At 48.5% G+C, this 23475-nt stretch overlaps 1 protein-coding gene across 1 annotated transcript in view; it reads right to left on the minus strand.

Annotated features, from left to right (window-relative positions):
• The window catches only part of Sh3bp5 (SH3 domain binding protein 5), a 75678-nt gene that overhangs the window by 26095 nt on the left and 26108 nt on the right, over positions 1-23475 (minus strand). The window lies entirely within an intron of this gene.

The following is a 23475-nucleotide window of genomic DNA, read 5'->3' on the forward strand; positions in this document are numbered from 1 at the left end:
AACAAACAGGCCCTCTGTGGCTTTCCAGTGCCCAGGGTTCCCAGCTCTTACCACACCAGGCTGTTAACAAAAGACACATTCCAATGCCTTGCACAGAACTGGCATTGATGGCCAGGACAATTGGGTCACTATGAGGCAGGAGGCTGTGCCCAGAGATACGGGAGAAACAGGGCACATTCCTGGCACCAACAATGACCAATCTCTGTCTTGGGCCTGCAACCTTGAACAAGTGGCTGCAGGTCTCCAGCTTAGAATGCCAAGGCCGCTGATAACACCCTGGAGGTTTCACAGTATCCAAAGCGCAGGGACCCACAGGACATGTTCTGTGAGGCAGAGGCTGGCTGAGGCGCATGTGTCAGTGGACAGCCACTAAGCAACTCGACTATGGCTGTCTTGTATTTTGAAAGATGCCAAAAACGAGAGAGAGAGAGAGAAAGAGAGAGAGGGAGAGAGAGAGGGAGAGAGGGGGGAGAGAGAGGGGGGGGAAGGGAGAGAGAGGTGGGGAGGGAGAGAGAGAGAGAGAGAGGGAGAGAGAAAAGGAGAGAGAGAGAGAGAGAGAGAGAGAGAGAGTGTGTGTGTGTGTGTGTGTGAGAGAGAGAGAGAGAGAGAGAGAGAGAGAAGTATTAGCCAGCTACTGCCGCTAGGCAGGTGGTCTGCCCTGGAGTGTGGTTGATAGACCAGATAACATTCCATTGGAGAAGACTGGTTTTTCTTTTCCCTGCAGGTTATCAATTGCAAACGGCTTCTTGGTTAGGGGTGAGACTTTGTGTCTCCTCCCCCTCCTCGGTGCTCGGATTTCGTCTGGTCTGAACCTGTGCAGGGCTTTGTGCTGCCACAGTCTCTGTGAGTGTATTGTACCATCAGTCCTCTTGTGTCCAGAAGGCACTGTTTCCTTGGAGCCATCCACTTCTGGCTCTTACAGTTTTCTACCTCCTCTTCTGGCTAGATCCCCGAGTCTGCAAATTTCATTTTTCTTAACAGCTGAATTGTATTATATATTGTGGAAATGCACCACATATTTATTATCCATTCCCTGGTGGATGGCCATCTAGGCTGTTTCTAATCTCTATAATGAGCAGAGCACCAGTGAACGTGGATGAGCCAGTGTCTCTGTGGGGAAGATGTGGAGTCCTTTGGTTATATGCCCAAGAGTGACACAGCTGGATCTTGTTGCAGGTCAAATTTCCACTTTTCGAGGAACTTGTACACTGATTTCCACAGTGGCTGTAGCAGCTTGTACTTCCACCAGTGATGAATAAGGGTTACCCTTTCCCCACACCCTTGCCATCCTGTGTTGTCATTTATCTGTCTTGGCAATTCAGATTGGAGTTAGGATGGAAACTCTCATAGCAGTTTTAAATTTATTTCCCCAACGGCTAAAGATTTTGAGCATTTTACAAGTGTTTCTCAGTCATTTGTCTTTGATATTTTAAGAATTTTCTGTTTAGTTCTATACCATACTTTTAAGTTGGATTGTTTTCTTGATGCTCATTAAAAATTCTTTATATATTCTAGATACTAACCTTCTATTAGATGTGAAAATGATAGGGGTTCTTTCTTACCCTATAGGCTGCACTTTGCCTGAATGATGGTGTCCTTTGCTGTAGAAGCTGTTCAGCCTCAGGAGGTCCCATTTATTAATTGTTGGTCTTGTGTCTGTGCCATTAGTGTCCTGCTCAGAAAGTCCTTTCCTGTGCCAGTGAGTCAATAACCCTGTGTGGCGCAGGGCTCTCTAGAGTAGCAGAGCTTATAGAATGAGTGGGGAGAGGGGGCATTTATTAGACTCACTTCCAAGCTATGGTCCAGCTAATCCAACAATGGCGAGCTGTGAACTGAAAGTCCGAAACTAGAAGCTGCTCAGTCCCAAGGCTGGAGGTCTCAGCTGGTCTTCAGCATACACTGGGCTGTCCAAGAAGGCGGCTCTAATGCCAGTGAAGGAACGGGCTGCAGCCGGGGTGAGAGCAAGCAGGCAAGAGCAAAAGCTTCCTCCTTCCACGACCAGCAGAAGGTGTGGCCTAGATTAAAGGTGTTTCTTTCCAAAGATCCCGATCAAAGGTGTGCGTCTTCCTACCTCAAAGGTCCTGACTAGAAGATTCACCCACTTTGAACCAAGCAAAAGCAATGTCTCTTGGGTGTGCCCTTTATTTCTGCATCCCAGTTCATCCCAGATGTATCAAGTTGACGACCAAGAACAGCCATTACAAAGCCTGTCGCACACTTTCTTTAAGGATGTCTTTTTTTTTTTAATTAGGGTATGTTCACAACCTCCATAAAAAGTTTATAAAACTGCTTCTTTCCATTCTATTTCATTTTATGAGACAGTTTTGCTATATAGGCCTGGGTAGCTGAGCACTTGCTATGTAATATAGGCTTACCTTAAATCCATACAATCCCCCTGCCTCCGTCATGTGTACAGACAGAGAAAGAGGGGGCGGGGCGGAAGGCGGGGAAGGGAGAGTGTCGGGGTCTATGTAGCCCGAGCTGCCTTGGGATTCACTATGTAGGCCGGGCTGGCCTTCAAACTTAAAGAGGTCTGCTCATCACTGCCTTCTGAGTGCTGGATTAAGGGCGTGTCCAGCCAGTCTCCTGAGTGTCCACAGGCACATCCTTTGTCAGCTCTCACTTTGCTAACTTTCTGCTACACCGCTCTTTCTTTAAACTCAAAGCTATGTCACTGGGTTGAGCAACAGTGCAACTGAGCCAGAAGTATTGGGTCATACGACACACCCAAAAGACACAGCTGTTCCCAGTCAAGCGCTTTAAACCTGGCAGGTCCCAACTGTAGCCACAGGCTGCCTGTGTTCCTCAGACAGCTATGAACACAGCCCAGCATATCTGTGGATGATGTCATGTCAGTATCAAAAAGCTGGACACTGTTGCTTAAAACCAGTCATAAGATACATTTCTTTAATGTGTTTTAAATTTGTGTTTACGTGTGACCTGTATGTGAACCATGTGCATGAAGTGCCTGTGGAAGCCAGAAGACGCATCAGGTCCCTTGAACTGGAGTTATAGCAGTTGTGAGCTTGTGTGTGAGTGTTGGGAACCAAACCTGTCCTCGGCAAGAGCAGTAGGCATTCTCTTTTTGTTTGTTTTGCATTTTTTCGAGACAGGGTTTCTCGATGTAGCCTTGGATGTCCTAGAGCTCACTCTACAGGCCAGGCTGGGCTGAACTCAGATCCACCTGCCTCTGCCTCCCAAGTGCTAGGATTAAAGGCGTGCACCACCACCAGCCGGCTCCCATTGAGTCAACTCTCCAGCCCAAAGAATTACTAATTTTGTTTTTGTTTTTAACACTTGAGACTATTTGAGGAAGGCCTATATTACCTAAAGTATTATTTAGAAAGATGTGATTTCCTCCCACGCACACACCATTTTGAGGATTGAGCCCTCCATTTGTACACACTAGGGAAGTACTCTACTCTTGAATTACGTACCTCCCAACCCAAAATGTAATTTGGGGGGGGGGGTTGAGACAGGGTTTCTCTGTGTAGCCTTGGACTCACTTGTAGACTAGGCTGGCCTTGAACTCACAGAGATCCGCTCCCGAGTGCTGGGACTAAAGGCATATATTGGGAGATAAAGTGATGTGCTGTGTCTGTGAATCACTTAGATTTAGATAAGAACAAAACTAGAGGAAGAGAGAAGATGAAACACTATTGGGGAGATGTCCAACATGGCAGTGCATGCCTGTAACCCCAGTATTTGGGGTGTGAAGGCAAGAGGATGAGGCGTTCAAGGTCATCCTTGGCTCTGTAGAGTTCAAGGCCAGCCTGAATTATGTAAGCTCACATTTCAATACCACCCCACCCACATATCCCAGGACAGAACTGTTAGTGTTGTTTACAGCCATATTCATTAGTTTCTCTTTCAATTTTTGTGTGTCCTTAAGAAATTCCCAAATAAACATGCATGGTAGTGCACACCTTTGTCCCAGGACCAGGGAGACAGAGGCAGGCATATATCTGAGTCTGAGGCCTGGTCTACACAGTGAGTTCCAGGACAGCCAGAGCTACACAGTGAGACCCTGTCTCAGAAAAAGAAAGTTTTCAGCCATGGACGGTGGGTACAGGAGCATATCTATAATTCCAGTGTTTGGAAATCTGAAGCAGGGGGATTTGTGTGTGTGGTACTGGGAACTATGAACTGAACTCGGGACATCTGGATATGTCTTGTAAACTGCCACTGAGCCCTGTCTCCACCACACCTTTTTTAAAAAAATTATTATGTATACAGTGTAGCGCATTAGATCTCATTCTAGATGGTTGTGAGCCACCATGTGGTTGCTGGGGATTGAACTCAGGACCTCTGGAAGAGCAGATGGCGCTCTTAACCTCTGAGCCATCTCTCCAGCCCCACCACATCTTTTTTTGTACCTTTTTATTCTGAGGAAAAGACTCTCTAAGGTGTTCTGGCTGGTCTTGAACTCTGAAACTTAAGCAGGCTTTGAGCCTGTGATCTTCTTGCCTTAGCCTCCTGAGTGGATGGGATCATGGACCTGTGTCACCAGGCCAGGCTTGGCCAGGAGGATCCTGAGTTAAGTCAGCCTGGGCCACACAGTGAGATGCTTTCTAACTACACTTCCAACCTCACAAGGCTAATTGCAATGCGGTGTTCTATGGATGTAGTCTCCATGCCTGCGTGTAGAAGACCTGGCACTCTTTGTAATATGCACATCTAGCTGGTTATTTCTAGCACTGTCTGCCAAATAACAACCTCAACACAGCCACAGGACAGATCCTGTCTCTCCTCCACTCCATGGTCTTACACCTGCCATTCCCTCAACAGGGAACACACACTGTAACCTCCCCTCTCACCCCACTAGGGGACTTCTACTCACCCTTTAAAACCCACTTCAAATGTTCCATCTTCTGTGCATTCTGGATTGACTATATAACACTGGACTCCTGTTAAGTTATTCTATCTTTTAAAAAAGTTATCCAGCCAGCGGCTTCCTTGGAGTAAATAGCTCTATTCTTCTAAGCATGCTGGTCTCACTATAGTAAACCTGGCTGAACAAGATCCTCCTGCCTCTGCCTCCCTAGTGCTGGAACTGCAGGCATGCACCACCAGGCATGATCCTTCCTCTTTTTTGAACTTAGATCTCCCAATTTTTTTTTTTTTTTTTTCGAGACAGGGTTTCTCTGTGTAGCCTTGGCCATCCTGGACTCACTTTGTAGACCAGGCTGGCTTTGAACTCACAGCGATCCACCTGCCTCTGCCTCCCGAGTGCTGGGATTAAAGGCGTGCGCCACCACGCCGGCTTTTTTTTTTTTTTTTTTTTTTAAGATATGTTTATTATTATGTATACAGTGTTCTGCCTACATGTAATCTGCAGGCCAGAGGAGGGAATCAGATCACGTTAAAGATGGTTATGAGCCACCATGTGGTTGCTGGGAATTGAACTCATGACCTGTGGAAGAGCAGTCAGTGCTCTTAACCACTGAGCCATCTCTCCAGCCCCAAAACTTAGATCTCCCAACAAGTGGCTGATAACTATTTCAAAGACAGCCTGCACTGCCCAAGGCTGTGAGTCTGCAGACCAAAAACTCACAAGTGTGCCAACACCACTGCACCGAGCAAGGTGACCATGGGTCCCCCCAAACCTTCCTGCACCTCCTTTATACTCATCATTCTCATCCGACAGCCGGATGGAGGGAAAGTCCAGTACACACCATTGCCCCATTTAGTCACACCAGGGCACACTCTCCCCTGTGACCAGAGAAGCCTCCTAAGGGTTTCAGTAGTACAATTGTTTTTCATTTGTGTGTGTGTGTATGTGTGTGTGTGTGTGTGTGTGTGTGTGTGAGAGAGAGAGAGAGAGACAGAGAGACAGAGTCAGAGACAGAGACAGAGAGAATAAGAATGTGTATGTGTGAGAGTGTATGAAAAAGTGTGAGAGTGTTGTGTGTATTCAAAAGAGACTGTGAGTGTATGACAGTGTGTTTGTGTATGTATATAAGAGTACGTGTGAGAAAGTGGATATGTGAGAGTGTGTGTTTGTGTGTGAGTGTGAGAGTGTGTGAAAGTGGGTGTAAGTGGTGCATGTATACAAAAGAGAGTGTATATAAAAGTGTGTGTGTGTTTTATGTGTGAGAGTATGTGTGAGAGTATGTGTACGAGAGTGTGTTTGTAAAATACTACGTGTGTAAAACTGTATGGGTGTGTATATGTGCGTGTGAGGGCGTGTGTGTGATAGTGTGTGAGGGAGTGTGTGTGATAGTGTGTGAGGGAGTGTGTGTGGTAGTGTGTAAGGGAGTGTTTGTGAGAAAGTGTGTGTGTGTGTGTGTGAGAGAGAGAGAGAGAGAGACAGAGAGACAGAGACAGAGAGAAGACGGGGGTGGGGGGGAACAGAGAGAGAGAGAGAGAGAGAGAGACAGAGAGACAGAGACAGAGAGAAGACGGGGGGAGGGGGGGGGACAGAGAGAGAGAGAGAGACATGTGTCCAGGTGTCCTGAGAGTCCTTAGAGTTCAGAGGATGCCATCAGATCCCTGGAGCCAGATGGAGGAGCACTCTTAACCACTGAGCCAGGCGATTCCTTCAGCCCCAGGGGCTGGGTTTTTCCTTCCCATACCCAGAAGGCTGCCAGCGTGCAAGAAATATTTGTTTAATTAAGGTATGCAGCTAGGAGCCATCCTGTGAACAACTCCCTTGTGGCCACTTATTTTGAGGCATTTATGATTTTTTTTTTCTTTTTTCTCTTCTGGCTCACAAAATAAAACTCAATGTCTCTTCCTGTGCATTTGTTCTTGGAAGTATCCAAGGAAGGGCAGTGTGAAGCGCACCAGGACCATCCACCAGTGGTACGCACCAGGTCTCCTCAGGAATGCTGGCTCTCCAGCTTCAGCTCACCCCTCATCGCACCTCAACTTTTCTAAGCTAGAGAATAACTCAGATCCGAGAGACTTCAGGAAGCAGCCGGGGGAACCTGAACCTCTTGGAACTCACGGGTCCATGTGTCTGTGCGTATTTTGCCCTACGGTAGCATGTGTGAAACCAACTTTGAAAACCGGCAAGCATCTTCTGAGGTGTGTCTGAGGATACAAGGAGAGCTCTGCTCCACCCTCTATCCTCTCACTGTTCGCTCATGGTGAGGAAGCCGCGCCCCAGCTATGGGTTTTCAAGATACAGAAAGACAGCTGTGGAACCCAAATGGCTGGTTCATCAATTCAAAATGGCTCTCATCAGATACGAGGAAGCCTGCAGAAGATGGGTGCCGATCTGCGGGGAGGCATACATAAAGGAAAGTGAAAGGACATTTGCATCTTTCTAACCATGCCTGCTTGCCCTTGCTTTTAGGATTTCCCTGGCTTGTTTGGCTTTACCAGTTGCCTGGTGCACCCGGCTTAGCCAAGTGTCAGGCTCCCACCTCTGACTTGGCCTCCAAGGCAGCACGGCAGGACCATCCTAAATGCTGGGAACCACATCATTTCGGATCTTGGACTTTTTTAGATTTTTATAATAGTTACATAGGGGTTTTGTTGTTGTTGTTGTTGTTAGTTTAACACTTCTAATCTAAAAGTCTAAATTTCCATAAACCCCACACCATTTTTTTTTTTGAAAGCTAGTCAAGTCTGAGGGGGAACAGCAACAGAGTGTGCAACAATGCAGAACATCCTGTGACTGTTCAGTAAATGCATGAACCCCACATCCTGACCACTGAGCTGGCAGGGAAGGGGCCCGCGGAAGGACAGCCCCGAGTCAGAGAATGAAAGAACAGCTGGATGAGTCAGGTAGCTGGGCTTCAAGGCCTGTTGCCTGGTGCTTGCCTCTGAGGCCTGACCCTGGACTCAGAAGCAAAGGCTCAGTGTGGTCAGTGTTCTCCGTGGAACAGGACTTGTGTGGCATGCACAGCCTCAAGACAACTCATTTCCTTTTCTTAACTGATAGTACATTCTACCTATTTTGTGTGGATGAATGAATGAGGGATGGCATGGTGGGGTGTTCAGAGGACAGGTTGCCGAAACTCGTTCTTTCTTTCCACCATGTGAGTCCTGGGGACCACACCCTGGCCATCAGGCTTGGCACCTGGCTGATCTATCTTGCAGACCCATGAACAACTGATTTTAAGGTACTAACTCCTGTGATCACAGAGACTCTATAGAGGAGTTCCCAGGAAGGAACAGGGATGCGATTCATGCCTGCTCAGTGTCCTTTTGTTCCAGGGGCACCATGACCCAGGCACAGAACACGTAAGGTTACTGTCCTATGCATTCCTCTGGGTAAGGCTATCAGTGCAGCTGACTTTGGCAAGATAGCTGGGCTGGGAGGTGGTGGGGAGATATGGGGGCACCAGGAGGTGGGCTGGAGCGAGGAGTGAGGCAATCCCAACAGTGCAAGAAAGCCATGAGAGCTTGCATCTAAGACGTGGCCCTGGGAAGTGCGTCACTCAAAATCATATTTGTAAAAGAAAGTCTGAGTGGGTTCTGCAACTTTATGAAACATAAGCACATCCACTTACAGATGTGTGAGAGGCAAGGGTTTCCTTACAGGACTCCAACACAGTACAAGAGAAGGGGAGTCTATCCAGCAAGGGAGGTGCTCAGTGTTTCTCTGTCCAGAGCAGTCCATGTCCACTCTGTGGGTCACATATGCCTGTCAGTTACTCCAGACAGGTGCCTTTCTAGAAGATAGTTAAACTACAGTGCAGATATGCAAGAGGCTGTTAGGGGCCACCCAATGCCCATTCTTCCTTTCATCCCTAGACACAAACCTGCCTAGAAAGCTCAAAGCCAAGCCTCCCGACACCTCCTAAGACAACAATCAGGCAGGTTCTAGCAATAAATCGAAGTGAAGACCATGTGAAACTATGTAAGAATAACTATGTTTTTGTGTTAATCCCAGGTGTGGGGTATGGGACTGCTTCAGATTGTTCACGGCAGCTGACTATAACGTGCTCTGGCTGGGGCACGATTTGTGCCAGCTGCAGATCATTTAATTCTGGGCACTCTTGAGAGGGTATAAATGAGAGAGCCCCGAGAGGGCCTGGGGTGGTGGCTGCTCTCCCTGCTGTTGCTGCTGCTGCTGGTGATGGTAGTGGTGGTGGTAGTGGTGATGGTTCATCCGGTTGCTGTGTTTGCTTTTGCTCGCTTGCTGATCTGCTAGATAACTTGAGGACGAAGATTGGACTTGCCCCAAGGAACCACATCCCTAGTCCCTATTTAGAGGTGTAGAGGTCCATGCCCCCTACCCCGCTTTTCCCCTCTGACCTTCTTTCTCGTCTACCTAGTGTTGGGAGTTGGAAGGAATTATGGTGGATAAGGGTTAGAAGCAAGGTAGAAGTATAAAAACTAAAAAAAAAAAAAAAAAAAAAAAGATAAAAAACATATGCCTGAAATGCACTTATGGTGGGGCTGGAGAGATGGCTTGATGCTTAAGAGATCTTCCAAAGGAAGTGCCCACATCAGGTGGTTCGCAACACTGTAACTCCAGCTCCGGAGGACCCAGTGCCTTCTTCTGGACTCTCCGTTTACTTGTGCATGCACACAAATATACACATAAACACTTAGCCATAAATATAAAAGAAGCTTAAAAATATAAAGAGCCCAGTATAGATACTTTCTACAGCCTTGGAGGAGTCCAGCCAGTGTGAAAACAAACTTCCCAGGCTTTCCTATACACAGAGACCTTGCACTAGATAGCTTGGGCCTCAGGTTAAGAGAACTGAACTCAAAGGCTATGAAAGCCTCAGCAAAGGGTTGGGACCGATGAACTAATGAGCAGACAAGTAGCTTTTCCTGTGTCCAGGGAAACCATCCTCTAGTGAAATGTACACAGAAGGCTTCCTAGGGAGCTTGTCACAGCCTGAATGGGGCAGAGAGGCTGCTCTTCCCTCCAAGGCAGCAGCGGCAGCAGCAGCAGCAGGAGCAGGAGCAGCAGGAGCAGGAGCAGCAGTTAGTCCCCAGGGCCTAGGAAAATCTCACACAAAAACACAAGCAGCCAACAGTCAGTCATTAACTAAGGCAGTCAGGAATCATGAAGGGGTCACTATGGAAACCAGTGTGGAAGTTCCTCAGAGAAACTAAACACACAACTACCCTACCCTGTGACCAGCTACTGTGACAACTTCCAGGCACATCCAGAACGGCCCTAGTCAGGGTACCAGAGGTCCCTATATGCCCACACTCATCATGGACTGTTCATGACAGCAGATCTATAGAATCAGCCTAGGTGCCTGCTAGCAGATGACCACAAAGACAAAAGACATGCCACGTGTAAGAAACGCTGGTGGGACTGCAGATAATCAGTGTCCTAGCTCACTGTCGCTGTGACAAAGCACACGGACAAAAAGCAGCATGAGTGGGCAGACTTCCGCTTCTGCTTCCAGGTACTCTTTGAAGGAAGTTAGAGCAGGAACTCAAGGCAGGAACTGGAAGGCGCATTCCGTACAGCATCACCTCTGACCAGGAAACCCACAACCATGGGAATACGCCAGGAAATCAGAGGCTGCTGACGAGAGTTTGGTCACGGGCTCAGGCTTAGCCAGCTTTCTTATATAGCCCAGGACTAGACCTACCAGGGCATGCATGGATCTTCCTGTACCAATTAATAATCAAGACCACTCCTCACCTCTCACCCACCCCCACCCCCCGCCCACCACCCCAGAATGCCCACAGGCTGATGTCATTTGGGCAATCCCTCAGTTAAGATTTTCTTCTCAGGTGACGCTGACTCTAGACTGTCATGTCATGTTGACAACTGAAACTAAGTAGGACTATTGCGTTAAGCAGAAAGGTGGCTGTCACATGTTCTATCTCATATGTGGAAATCTAGCTAAAGAGAAGAAGCTAGGTGTGCTGGTGCGTGACCTGCATCCAGCACAGGGAAGACTTGGGCAGCAGGATTGGGAGTTCAAGGTCATAGCTGGCTACACAGTGAGTTCTGTGCCAGCCTTGGCTACAAGGGACAAGATCTCAAAACACAAACGAACAAACAAAAAATAAGTTGAAGCAAGAGACTATGTCTGGGGCTGACCAGCCTCACAGCAGCTTTCTAGTGGGGATTATAGGGCAGGAAAAACCTCCAGGTCTTTAGCTTGGGAGCCACCCAGCACAGCGTGCAGCCAGCACAGCCTGCACAAGCCTCTCTACTAGGGCCTGAGCCAGGCTCACTCCAGCTATGCAATGGGTCCCTGCAAAACAGGCCAATGTGGTTCCACACAAACTGTGGGTTAGAAGCCCAAAGGGTGGGCTGCTAGCACCCCAAACTTTCCTGCCAGTGCTTCACTGCAGCTACCTTCTTCTGTAGGGTCCAGGGTTAGCCCATAAAAATAAAGACAAGATCATACTGAGTGAGTTAACCTAGAGCAGAAAGACTCACATGGTAGATACTCATAATTGGACACGAGCTCAAGAAGCATGTCACATGAAAGTCTTCACTTACCAGGAGATTGGGATAGTTGTGAGGGCATCCTATTGGGACTCTAGGTGGGAGAAGTATGGGAGAATGGGGAAATAGAAGGACCCAGAGGGTCCTAGAAACCTACAAGAAGAACATCATGATGGGCGGATCTGGGCCCAGAGGTTCCGCTCAAACTACTATACCAACCAAGGACAATACTTGCATAAACATCAAACCCCTTCTCAGATCTAGCCAACGGACAAGACATTCTCCACAGTTGAGTGGAGAGTGGGAACTGACTCTGACACAAACTCTGGTGCCCCATATCTGACCACTTCCCTGTGGGGAGGCCTGGTGGCACTCAGAGAAAGAATAAGCAGGCTGCCAAGATGAGACTTGATAGCCTATGACCATATAGTGGGGGAGGAGATCCCTCTCAGTCACAGACCTGGGGGAGGGGAAGAGGGTGAAAGAAGGAGGGAGGGAGAAATGCGAGGATACAAGGGATAGGATAACAATTGAGATGTAATCTGAATAAATTAATTATATAAAAAAATAAAGGCAAGGGAGCTGGAGAGATGGTTGGTGTGTGTGTGTGTGTATGTGTGTGTGTGTGTGTGTGTGTGTGTGTGTGTGTGTGTGTGTGTCGGGGTGGGAAGGGGGTGAGAATAAGAGCACCCACTGCTTGTGGGAGAATTCCTGGAAAGAAGCTGAGGCCATAAAAGCCAGCTGACTGATTAGAACTGGAGTGCTGTGCGGAGGTTGGAATGCTGCAGGTCCAGAGGTCAATTACCTTATCTCAGGCTAGCCTTAGGCCCTGACAGAGCCATTCCCTGCCTAGTCTACATCAGAACATCCAGTGACTGATAGCGAAGAACCTCCTGGAACGTATTAACTTAGCAGACCACTAGCTTCCAGCAAGCCAAAAGCGAGGAATGCCATCAGATAGCATCTCAGCCTGATAGGAGACACCGCCCCATCTTGTGTCTGACCCTGATGTGACCACTGATGTGTTTTTAAATGCCTTGATTTACAGCCCTCTTTGTTTTGTTACTACAAAACTCTGTGAAACTGCTTCTGTGTGGGACACGGAACCTGGGGTAACCTAGCTCCAAGTTTCCGGGGACCTGGTCACTCAAATCTAGCTCCAGAATAAACTCTTATTCCCTTTGAGGTGAGGGCTGTGTTTTTACTTATTTATTTATTTTTATTTTTTATTTTTTTTATTTTTGGTTTTTTGAGACAGGGTTTCTCTGTGTTAGCCTTGGCTGTCCTGGACTCGCTTTGTAGACCAGGCTGGCCTTGAACTCAGTGATCCGCCTGCCTCTGCCTCCCAAGTGCTGGGATTAAAGGCGTGCGCCACCACGCCCGGCGAGGGCTGTGTTTTTACATCAAAGTGTTCTTGCAGAGGTCCAGGGTAACCCCCCTCAGCAGGTCTCCTTAGGTACCTGCACACAGGCATGCACATATAAACATTTGAAAAAAATTAACTCTTAAATAAATACACCATTAAATAAATCATTTGAAATGCATTTCAAAAATACCTTTATATTTTAAATAACATTTATGTATTTATTTATTGTGTGTGCACTCACACGTATGTGTATGCTCAGGTATGCCCAGGTGTTCAACACAAAAGTTAGAGTTGGTCTCTCTTCCACCACGTGTGTCCTGGGGACTGAACTCTTAGGCTGTCAGGCTTAGCAGCAAATACCTTTTTACTTGCTGAGCCATCTCACCAGCCCAGAAAAATTACCTTTTAATGTCTAACCCAAATATTACATGACACAGATCCTTATGTTTAGGGTTTTTTTCCGGAACAGGGTCTAACTCTCAGGCCAGGCTGGTCTCAAGGTTGTGGCAATCCTCTCGCCTCCGTTCCTAAGTGCTGCGATTACAGGCATGATCCACCATACCACGCAGGAGACAGTTAAACAAAACCCCTGGATTATGGCTCCACCTGGGTATGCTGCCCATCCTGGCCTTGCCTAGACCCCTCCTTTACCCCACTGCACAGACATTCCACAGCTACCCTGGGGCTTCAGGTGCATCTCAGTGGTAGAGCATATGTGCTTATCACGCACAAGGCCCTAGCATGGAGGAGAAAATCCTGCCCAAGTCTAGACTTCTAAGTGTTTCATGCTTGGGGTAGCATGTGTTTTCTTCTCTCAAATGTCAAGAAGCTCCTGCCTGGGGTAAACCTTGGCTGGAAATAAGCTGTCCCTGCTGGGCTGGAAGTGAGCATCCTAAATTACAAGAACCTTTTAAAATCAACTACTTCACTTGAAAGGTGAGAGAGGGTCTGTCCATCTCTAGGCCGCCCCAACATCTACTTCTTGGTGTGAATGAGTTCACTGAGGTGGCTTTTTGCCTATTTGCTTTTTGAGGCTGCATCTTTATATATGTATATATCAATCACAGGGTGGCCTTGACCTCCCACCTAAGCTTCTGGAATGCTTTGATCACAGCTGTGTGTGTGAGATCATGCCTGGCCTTTTTTTTTTTTTTTTTTTTTTTTTTTTTTTTTGATTTATTTATTATGCATACAGTATTCTGCTTGCATGTACACCTGCAGGCCAGAAGAGGGCACCAGATCTCATTATAGATGGTTGTGAGCCACCATGTGGTTGCTGGGAATTGAACTCAGGACCTCCGGAAGAGCAGACAGTGCTCTTAACCTCTGAGCCATCTCTCCAGCACCCCCCCCCCTTTTTTTTTTCAATGCTGGATCTCAAACCCAGGGCTTCAAACATGCTAGGAAGATGTTTTACTGAGCCACATACCCAATGCAATTATTTCATCAGGTTCTTATGGGGCCAATTTTTGTAGGAGGGAAATATAAAGTCATGTGTGGGGGTGGGAAAGAGAAGAGAAAGGAGGAAAGCAGGGGCACCCCCAAAGTAAAAACCAGGAACAGAAAATGTACCAAAATGTTCTTGAGGGATCCTGCCCAAGCAACCATGTTGCTTGACAGTATAGAAGGCCTACCTGTGTCAACCAAACTGACAGCAGAAACACACCCAAAACCTGATGTCTGTAACTGCGTGATTGACCCGTCTCTCTCCAGGGAATGCCCACGGCGTGCAGAGAGGGAAGGAAGGGAACTAGCTACTCCACTGCCGTTGTTCTAGTAAAAACAGGGAGCCCAAGCCGGGTGTGGTGGTTCTGGCCTGCCACCTCAGCACTCAGGAGGCAGAGGCAGGAGGATTGGAAGTTCCTGGCCAGCTTGAGCAAAACAGCATGATCCTGTCTCAATGGATGGATGGATGGATGGATGAAAGAAAGAAAGAAAGATAGAAAAGAAAAGAATACAGCGGCTAACCAGAAACATCCAACGAGCTCTGAGCTTTTGGACACCGTAGAGAACTCTACAACATCATTCATTCCCCTCTCACTGCTGACCTGAGGTACCAAGCACATCTGTTGCCTTCAGAAAGCATGCACTGCCCAAGCAGCAGGGCATGATGGGAACTGGCTGTGCCCAAGTGAAAAGCTAAAGGGACAGAGAAAAGCAAACCATTGGTACAGTTTCAGGTCCAGCAATGGGCTCATCCTGACTTACTGCCTGGCTGAGACCTTGCAAAACTAGCCCTCCCTCTGTGCCTGCCTTCCTGCCACCAGCACACAGGGAAGGGTCAAATGCAAGTGGCCCACGTCACTGCAGAGGAACCATACCACCATATGGACTTTTAGGTCCAGCCCTGGGCCAAGGTGCCTGCTGCAGAGCTCGGTGGCAAAGCAGGAGCTGTAGTCAACTCCAAGGTGGCACAGTTCACTGCAGCCCAGACGTGTTCCTCTGTGTTGGGGGCTTTGGCTTGGCACAGGCTGCCACTTATCCTGGACACATCCTTATTCAAAAGTGCTGGCTTCAGCCGGGTGTGGTGTTGGATATCTTTAATCCCAATAGTGGGTAGCCAGATCTCTTGAGTTTTAGACCAGCTTGCTCAACATAACAAGTTTCAAGCCAGCTAGAGCTACATAGTGAGAGCCTGTCTCAAAAATAATAATAAATTAATTAATTAATTAAATATATAGGCTTCCTAGGCATGATGGCACATACTTGTAATCCCAATACTTGGGAGTCTGAGGCAGGAGGCCCAGGAGAGTTCAGGGCCTCCCTGGACTACATAATGAAAGGTTACCTCTAAAAAACAAACAAACAAACAAAAACCAGAGCAGAGCTCAGTGGCACACACCTGTAGACCCAGCACTCAGGGAGACAGAGGCAGGCAGATTGCTGTAAATTTGGGGCCAGCCTGGTCTACAAAGCGAGTCCAGGAAAGCCAAGGCTACACAGAGAAACCCTGTGAGGGGCAGGGGGTGGGAGGGGAATAAAAAGCCAGGTGCAGCAGCCTAGCCTTCTGAAGGTAGAGGCAGATCTCCATGAGTTCAAGGCCAGTCTGGTACACATAGGGAGTTTCAGGCTAATCAAAGGACTACACAGCAAGACCTTGTCTCAAAACACCAATAAACAAAGACGAGGGAAAAAAAAATCTAGGTTTCCAAAGGCAGCTGCTCTCTTTTTCCCAGACTCTGCAGCCAAGCCAAGGCAGGGCACATCCTCTGGGCAAGGGAGAAATAACCTTGCACTTCCTACACACTGTAAATCACTCTGCTTTGGGACAAGTGCCCCCTTCACTCCACCGCACCCTTGCCTCGGGCAGCACAGATGACGCAGTAGCTCACAAGCACTGGCCTATGGCCACCCAGAAGAATGTGACCGGGGACACAGGGATGTACGTCATCAAGCCAGACCTCCTCACCCGAGTTCCACGGTAAGAACTGATTCAGTAGAAACTGAAGTCGGAAGGAGACACGCTGAAGCTATACTGAAGTTCCAGAAAGAAAGAAAGAAAGAAAGAAAGAAAGAAAGAAAGAAAGAAAGAAAGAAAGAAAGAACAAAACAAACAAACAGTGTGCTGTGAAGGGCCCCAGGCTAAAACAAGCCCCTCTAGCATAACAGGACAGATGATTCCGTGAAGGTGCCTGCTAACAAGCCTGACAACCCGTGTTCAAGCCCCAGGACCCACATGGTGGAAAGAGAAAACTGACTCCTGAAAGTTGTCTGATCGCTCTGCCTACGTGCCATGGCATATGTGCTCATGAACAGACAGACTTACGCACGCCATTAAATGCAAAAACACAAAACAAAACGGAAGGGACCTTTGATCACACCAGCCCAAAAAAAGTAAGCAGAGGAGAAGTAACCCCAGACACTTTAGTCTGTTGTGTGCCCTGCGGGTCTCCTCAATTTACCCATGGGTTGGTCAGTCATGCCCTCATAGTCCCTAAGTGCCCACAATGTGCCAACTGTCAGGCAGCAGCTGGAACCAGCCCAGGCCTGGTCCTTGCTGTTTCCTACAGGGTCTGGGCACCGCATTGTACTTCCTCAGCCAGCTATCTGAGAAGGAGTAAGCTAAGCCCACTTTGACACCGTGACACCACAGGCCCAGCGGCCTGCTCCCTCTCAGTCACTCAGGACTGCAGTGTCCATAGCCAGCTTAGCTTCCCCAAGCCTGCTTCAAAAGGAAGTCCCTCAAGCGTGTAAAAGGTACCTTCACCTCTCTCCTCCATCTTTAACCCTGACTCTTGGCTTTCTGTCCACATCCTGTCTTCACCTCCCTGTCACTCTGAATTTCCTGCCTTCTCACTAAGGCATCCAGCCACCTACACCTAAATTGTTCTCAGAAATGACATACTCTCCAAGCTGGACCCACTCCCAGACAACGTCCAGTCTGACCACCATACAATCTTGACCGCAACTAGCTACTATTTCATTTGGCATTAATCTCACTCATGTTCTCTTAGATGAGGTCTCCAAACCAGGAAGGTTTGGGTAGAGACCCAAGAAGCAATCTTTAGGCTCCAATAATAGTTTTTTTTTTTTTTTTTTTTTTTTTTTTTTTTTTTTTTTTTTATCATTTGTAAAATTGAGGTGGGGGGTTGAGGGGAGACAGAGCTGGAGAGATAGCTCAGTGCTTAAGAGTGCCTAACTGCTCTTCCAGAGGACCCAAATTTGATTCCCGGCACCCACGTGGGGGCTCACAACCATCTAAAATTCCAGTCCTAGGAAATCTGATGCTCTCCTCTGGTGTCAAAAGGGTACCAAGGCATACACATGGTGCACAGACATACGTGTTAGCAATACGCTCATACACATAAAGTACCAAGCATGACACCTAACATATTGTTAGAGCTCAAACAAGTGGTGCTGGATGCCTGCAGCAACCCCAGCACACAGAGACCAGCTTAGGCTGCCCGGACTCAAAGCAAAGCAAAGCAAAGCAAAGCAAAGCAAAACAAAACAGTGCTCCGCTCACACAGGCAGACCGCACAACATAAGCGCCTCCCTGCAAACCGGTTCTGCCAAGCTCCAGCTAATCTGCGGTCTGTGCGCATTCTCTCACTCACCCCTACGCTCCATCCCTGAGTGGTGCCTTCAGGTCCTCATCCCCCCACACACACACATTACCCATCTTCACATTTCCTGCCGCTTTCTCCCTTTGACCTCTGCTCTCCTGCTGTCTCTTGGCCTACAGGACTTAAGCATGCTGGTCTCCCTGACTTTCCTGGCCAGTAGCATCTCACAGAAACCATTCCTCGTGACAGTCGGTGCACTAACATTTGAGGCCCTGGCTCTTTACTTAGCAAGCCCAGGGGACCCCATCACTCATGAGTCCATACCTGCAATGTACCTATTTGCTAAGCTTTTCCTGGAACCTCAAATCGGTGCCTGGGATGTTCCCAGGTCGTTGAGAGACATGCATGGAGTGACAACAACACGGGCCATGTGAGACGAGCTGAGCAGAGCTGACGCTCTGCCTCTGTTTCTGCGCTCACCTAGTAAACGAGTAGCCTTGCTCCACCATTTCCACCTTTTTGTTCCTTTTACTGATTTTGCTATTTAGTCTCAAAGGGCAGTGATAAAGTGACGCTGGTGCTGGTGAGCACCCGAGTGTGATGGACCTCGTGGGGGGTGGGGGGGAGTAGACGTGTGCTAGCTGAGCTTTGCATCCGTGGGGGTTACAGAGCTGTTAGCCATGAGCTCAGTTAATGAGTCAACTGTGCAATGCACACCAAGGAAAAGGAAGAGGAAATTTGCCAATGTGGACACATGTTTGCTCTCGTAAGGGCTAGAGGAACATCTGCAGTGCATAATGGTGCTCCGCATAAAAGGAGAGAGAGGCTGCGCATATTGCTTGTGGAATCCATTTGGGACTGATGCCTTACAGAGTCCCTCCCAGCCAGTAAGGGCCTCGCCCTTATTCTATCCTAGGGGGTTGGATATTTTGGTTTGGCTTTTATTGCAGTATTTTAAAAAGGATTTATCTTCACTATTCGTGTGTGTGTGTGTGTGTGTGTGTGTGTGTGTGTGTGTGTGTGTGTCATTGGATCTCCTGGAGCTGGAGTTACAGGCAGTTACGAGTGGTTAGATATTGGTGCTGAGAACCACTAGGGTCCTGTGCTTACCAGCTGAGCCATCTGTCTAGCTACTGCTGTATTTTGCTATTTTGTTATTTTTTATTTTTTGGTTTTTGGAGACAGGGTCTCTCTGTGTAGCCTTGACTATCCTGGACTTGCTTTGTAGACCAGGCTGGCCTCGAACTCACGGTGATCTGCCTGCCTCTGCCTCCCAAGTGCTGGGATTAAAGGCGTGGGCCACCACTGGCCGGCTTGCCGTATTTTTTTAAGGCAGCAGATTCACCATAAATATACAATATCTGACAGAAAAATTATCTATAATAATGCATTTCTCTAACTAATGCCTCACAGACACTGGTGCAATTACCACAGTAGATCACACAAATGCCTACAGTAAACCTTCTAATGAAGGTCATTTTTCTCTGCCTCCTGGACCGGGGCTGGCCACGTGACCTGCTCCAGCCAGAAGGATAACAGCAAATGTAAACCAAGTCAGTGACCTAGGAAGGGCATGCTTTTTCTGCTCCTAAAGTCCAACACCATGTGAAAGCACCAGTCTGTCCTGCTGAATGAGAGACAGTCACCCCTCCAGCCTCAGGTGACAACCAACCAAGTGTCTAACAGATAAGGCCATCCAAGACAAGCCACTCTCAGCCAACCGTGTCACACAAGATCAACGGCCAAGCCTGAGATCAGGAAGAAAACAAACAATAAAAAAAAACCAAAAACCTGCCTGGCAAAGCCATAAGCTAAATAAATGTTTCAAGCCACAAGGCCACAGTGGTTTGATTTGTAACAAAAACTAACCGACAGACAAACTCGGGCTCAGCCATTATGAGACCAACCTGCTGAAGGTCCCACAGCTAACTGTGACCTGGGATTCTAAGTCACGCAGTCCGGCTTCACAGGCCGAGATTTGCCAGCTCTTGTCCAGCCAATTCATTCTACAAATTTCAAATGCTTCCTCATTTAGCGACTTTTTTTTGTTTGTTTGTTTTTCGAGACAGGGTCTCTCTGTGTAGCCTTGGCCATCCTGGACTCACTTTGTAGACCAGGCTGGCCTCGAACTCACGGTGATCCGCCTGCCTCTGCTTCCCGAGTGCTGGGATTAAAGGCGTGCGCCACCACGCCTGGCTATTTAGCGGCTGTTCTAGAGAAGGTTAGATGTAGAACACAGCCTTATGTGGCCCCATAACCACCCACCATGAGGCAGCCCCGAGCTTCTGACCTTGTCATTTGGTGCTGACCTTGCCCTTGCAGACTACAAAGGGCTCTGCCCTCTTCTGACACATTCCAACCCTTTAAAACATAACGAGACCCGGCAGTGCTGACAGAAGAACACGACAGGGCTACACATGCAGTGGAATAGCATTCACCCTGGTGGGGGGCAGGAAGGGGGGGCTAGTGGGACGGCTCGGAAGACGTAGGAGCTGGCCACCAAGCCTAGTTACCAAAGTCTGATCCCCAGAACCCACACTGTGGAAGGAGGGAACTGACTCTGACAAGTTGTATGCTAACCTCCCCGTGCCCCGCCGCCATACACACAAAGTAAATAAGTGTCTTTTTAAAATGCTTTTTTTTTTTTTTTTAAAGGAAGGGAACTGGGCATGGTGGGGCACATCTTTAGTCCAAACACGAAGGAGGCAGAGGCAGGTAGATCTCTGAGGTCAGTTGGTTCCACAGAGCAAGACTCTCAATAAACAGTTAAGTGACGGGAACTCTGGTGTGGCACACCAGGGATGAACACTGGGGACCTATACCAAAGGAAATGAACCGGTCACAAATTACTGAGCCTTCCTCAATACCTCACTACTTAGGAGGCATCTGGGGTAGTCGTGCTCTAAGAAAAGAAAGCAGAAATAGGGTTGACAGGGTCTGTGGGGAGAGATTGTATAGTAATGACGACAGAGAAGAGAAGAGATTCTCTTCAATTTGAGAAGAGAAAAAGCCTGGCAGTCTGGGTTGCACAACAAAGTAAGCGTTAATGCCGCTAAACTAGCACGCTTTAAAATTGTTAAATGGAAACTTTGTTATATATGTTTTACCCATTTAAAGAGAGGAAGAGAACAAAAAAACAAAACAGAAGAAAATATGCAGAAAATAAACAAAGGCTGATTTCTAGTGATAACATGGCAGGTCCAAGTCTATTGCGGGGGGGGGGGGTGGGGGTGGGAGTGGGGCAGTCAGGCCCCACAGAACCACATGCCACACCATCCTCACCCTTATGCCAACAGCCACATGGGCACCAGGCATATCAGAGCAGCCTTTAAAGCAACCTTGGGCCCAAATACAAAAGCTCTGAAAGAAATCAAACACAGTCCCCTACCCCTAGCCCAGTTTAGAAGAGATGGCAACGGTCTGGCTCCCCTTGGTACAACTTGGACGTGGCCTCGGGGTCACAGGATGGGTCCGATTTATTGTCAGGAAAACGATTTGGGCAACGCAGAGTTCTGATGGGTGGCTACAATTCTGCCGGTCCTATGACCGCTGGTCCATGTCTTTCTAAACTCTTTACAGAAAGCCAAGTTGTAGGAAAGGTTTTCTCCTTGTAAGTGACCTATGGGGTTCGATGAAATGCTGGATGGGGACTGGGTAGGTGGGTACAGGCATTCCAGATGTATGGAACCGTCTTTGAAGAAGGCAAAGGAAGGGGGAAGAAAGGGGAAGAGGAGGCAAGTAAGCTGGTTCTAAAATTTTCCGCAATAAATTACTTTTAAAAAAAAATGAAGCCGGGCGGTGGTGACGCACACCTTTAATCCCAGCACTCGGGAGGCAGAGGCAGGTGGATCGCTGTGAGTTTGAGGCCAACCTGGTCTACAAAGTGAGTCCAGGACAGTCAAGGCTACACAGAGAAACCCTGTCTCATAAAAACAAACCAACCAACCAAACAAAAAATAATGACACTGAAACCCGAGCTCATACAGGGATCCTACTGTCAGACACATCCTCTCACTTAAGTCTTAAGAACAGTGCTGGCCCCCAGCATCTGAGGAACAGGATGCAGAAGCTCCCGGTGCACACTTGAAGGAAGCTCTTGGCAGGACTCTCAGACACCACCACCCTGGCTGGGCATGGTCAGAGGGGGTTGTGAACACTGGAAGGGGGTGGAGATGAGGCAGAGAAAGAAAACAGGAAATCCCACGTGGCAGCAGCTGAGGTAGATGCTCTCCTGCCATCAGAAAGGTCACAGGGCCATTCACAACGTCTTGGCCCAAGCCCAGGTGGCCTGTCACCCACAGAATGAAATGTAACATCCTGCCTGCCTCAGCCTTTTGAATCCTTTCAGGCCCTCTGTTACAGACTAGGGTCCCTTGGAGCCGAGGGCTGGGGCACCCTTCACCCTATTACCTACCAGCCACCGGGAATCAGGGTAGAGAGAGGCTTGGGAGACTCAGATGTAGCTCTGATCCCTTCAAGACTCATCTTAGCTCTGCCCATCGTAGCCAGTCACCTGCCTGCTAGGACCTGGACTGGCTACACCTGATAACGGGGGGGGGGGGGGGCTAAGGGACCCCCCCCCCCGTGATGACATTCACTATTATCCTTAGTGGCAAGAGAAGAGATGAGGAGGAGGAGGTACGCCACAGTCCATTGCTTCCTAGCAGATGACGCACCTCGCAGTAACAGCTCCCTCCCACCTGTCCCAGGGGAGATTCGGGGTACAGAAAAGGAAGGCTGTAAAACCCAGTCCAGGATGTGCCGTAGCCAGAGGTGGCCCCACCCTCCAAACATGATTTGGATGAGACCAACCGGACTGCTGTGCTCCCCCAGCTACGAGCAGGAAGGAGTTTGGAGGGATGTGGGTCTAAGTTAGGGATGCAGAAGAGGGTGTTGGGTCGGCTCATGGTTCCCCAGGCCCGCCATTCACTTGTTTGTTCACCGATTCCTTCTGTATGTTAATACCCTAGGCAAATTTCCATGTATGCGGAGCTTCCCTCATTGGAAACACAAACTCTAACAAGTCAGGAAGTGGGAAACGCTGCTCAGGGGTCACTCTGCCCGGTGCCCCTTAGGCAGCTACTGGGAGAGGAAGACACAGAGAAGCTTGGGGCATGTTCACAATGCCCAGGAGTACAGCTCTCCAACTCAAAGGAATCGGCCACCAAGGCATGGGACAAGGGCACACCCGAATCAGCACTCACACTGTATTAATGGCGTCATGAGCTTTAAAGGAGCCCATTGGGGCTCATCAGATGCAGCCATCCTTGTGCGAAGCTATGACCTTTTCGCATGGGGCAAGTGTGGGAAGGACTGTAAGCTTTGTCACCGGTGAAAGCAGTCTTGGCGGGCTTTACCCTTGGACACACCATGGATACGCCCTGAGATTAACCTTGAGATAGACTGGGTAGAGCCATGCTGGGCCTGGAATTCAGGAAGCAACCTGGGGACTCTACCTGGACTATTGTTTTTCTAATCGACCCTTAATGGGAGAAGGAGACCACCCTACCCAGGTGAGACAGGCTGGCAGAGAGGAGAGAGCATCAGCAGGTTCAGACCCAGCTTGAGCGCACGTGGATCAGAAGGGTGATCAGCAAGCAGGCCGGACCAGCGCGCAGGCCAGAGACACCTAGGGACCTGTCCTGTGGAATGGCTACTGGAAAGTTCACTCGTTCTCTTAACCTTTTTTCCCTCTTGTGTAAGGTAGTTGGGTTATAATAAAGTTTAATTGTTAAGAAACAGAGCCAACAGGCAAGTGCTTCCGATCTTCAGTG

This window comes from Acomys russatus, chromosome 3, assembly GCF_903995435.1.
Source record: "Acomys russatus chromosome 3, mAcoRus1.1, whole genome shotgun sequence".
Classification (NCBI taxonomy): domain Eukaryota; kingdom Metazoa; phylum Chordata; class Mammalia; order Rodentia; family Muridae; genus Acomys; species Acomys russatus.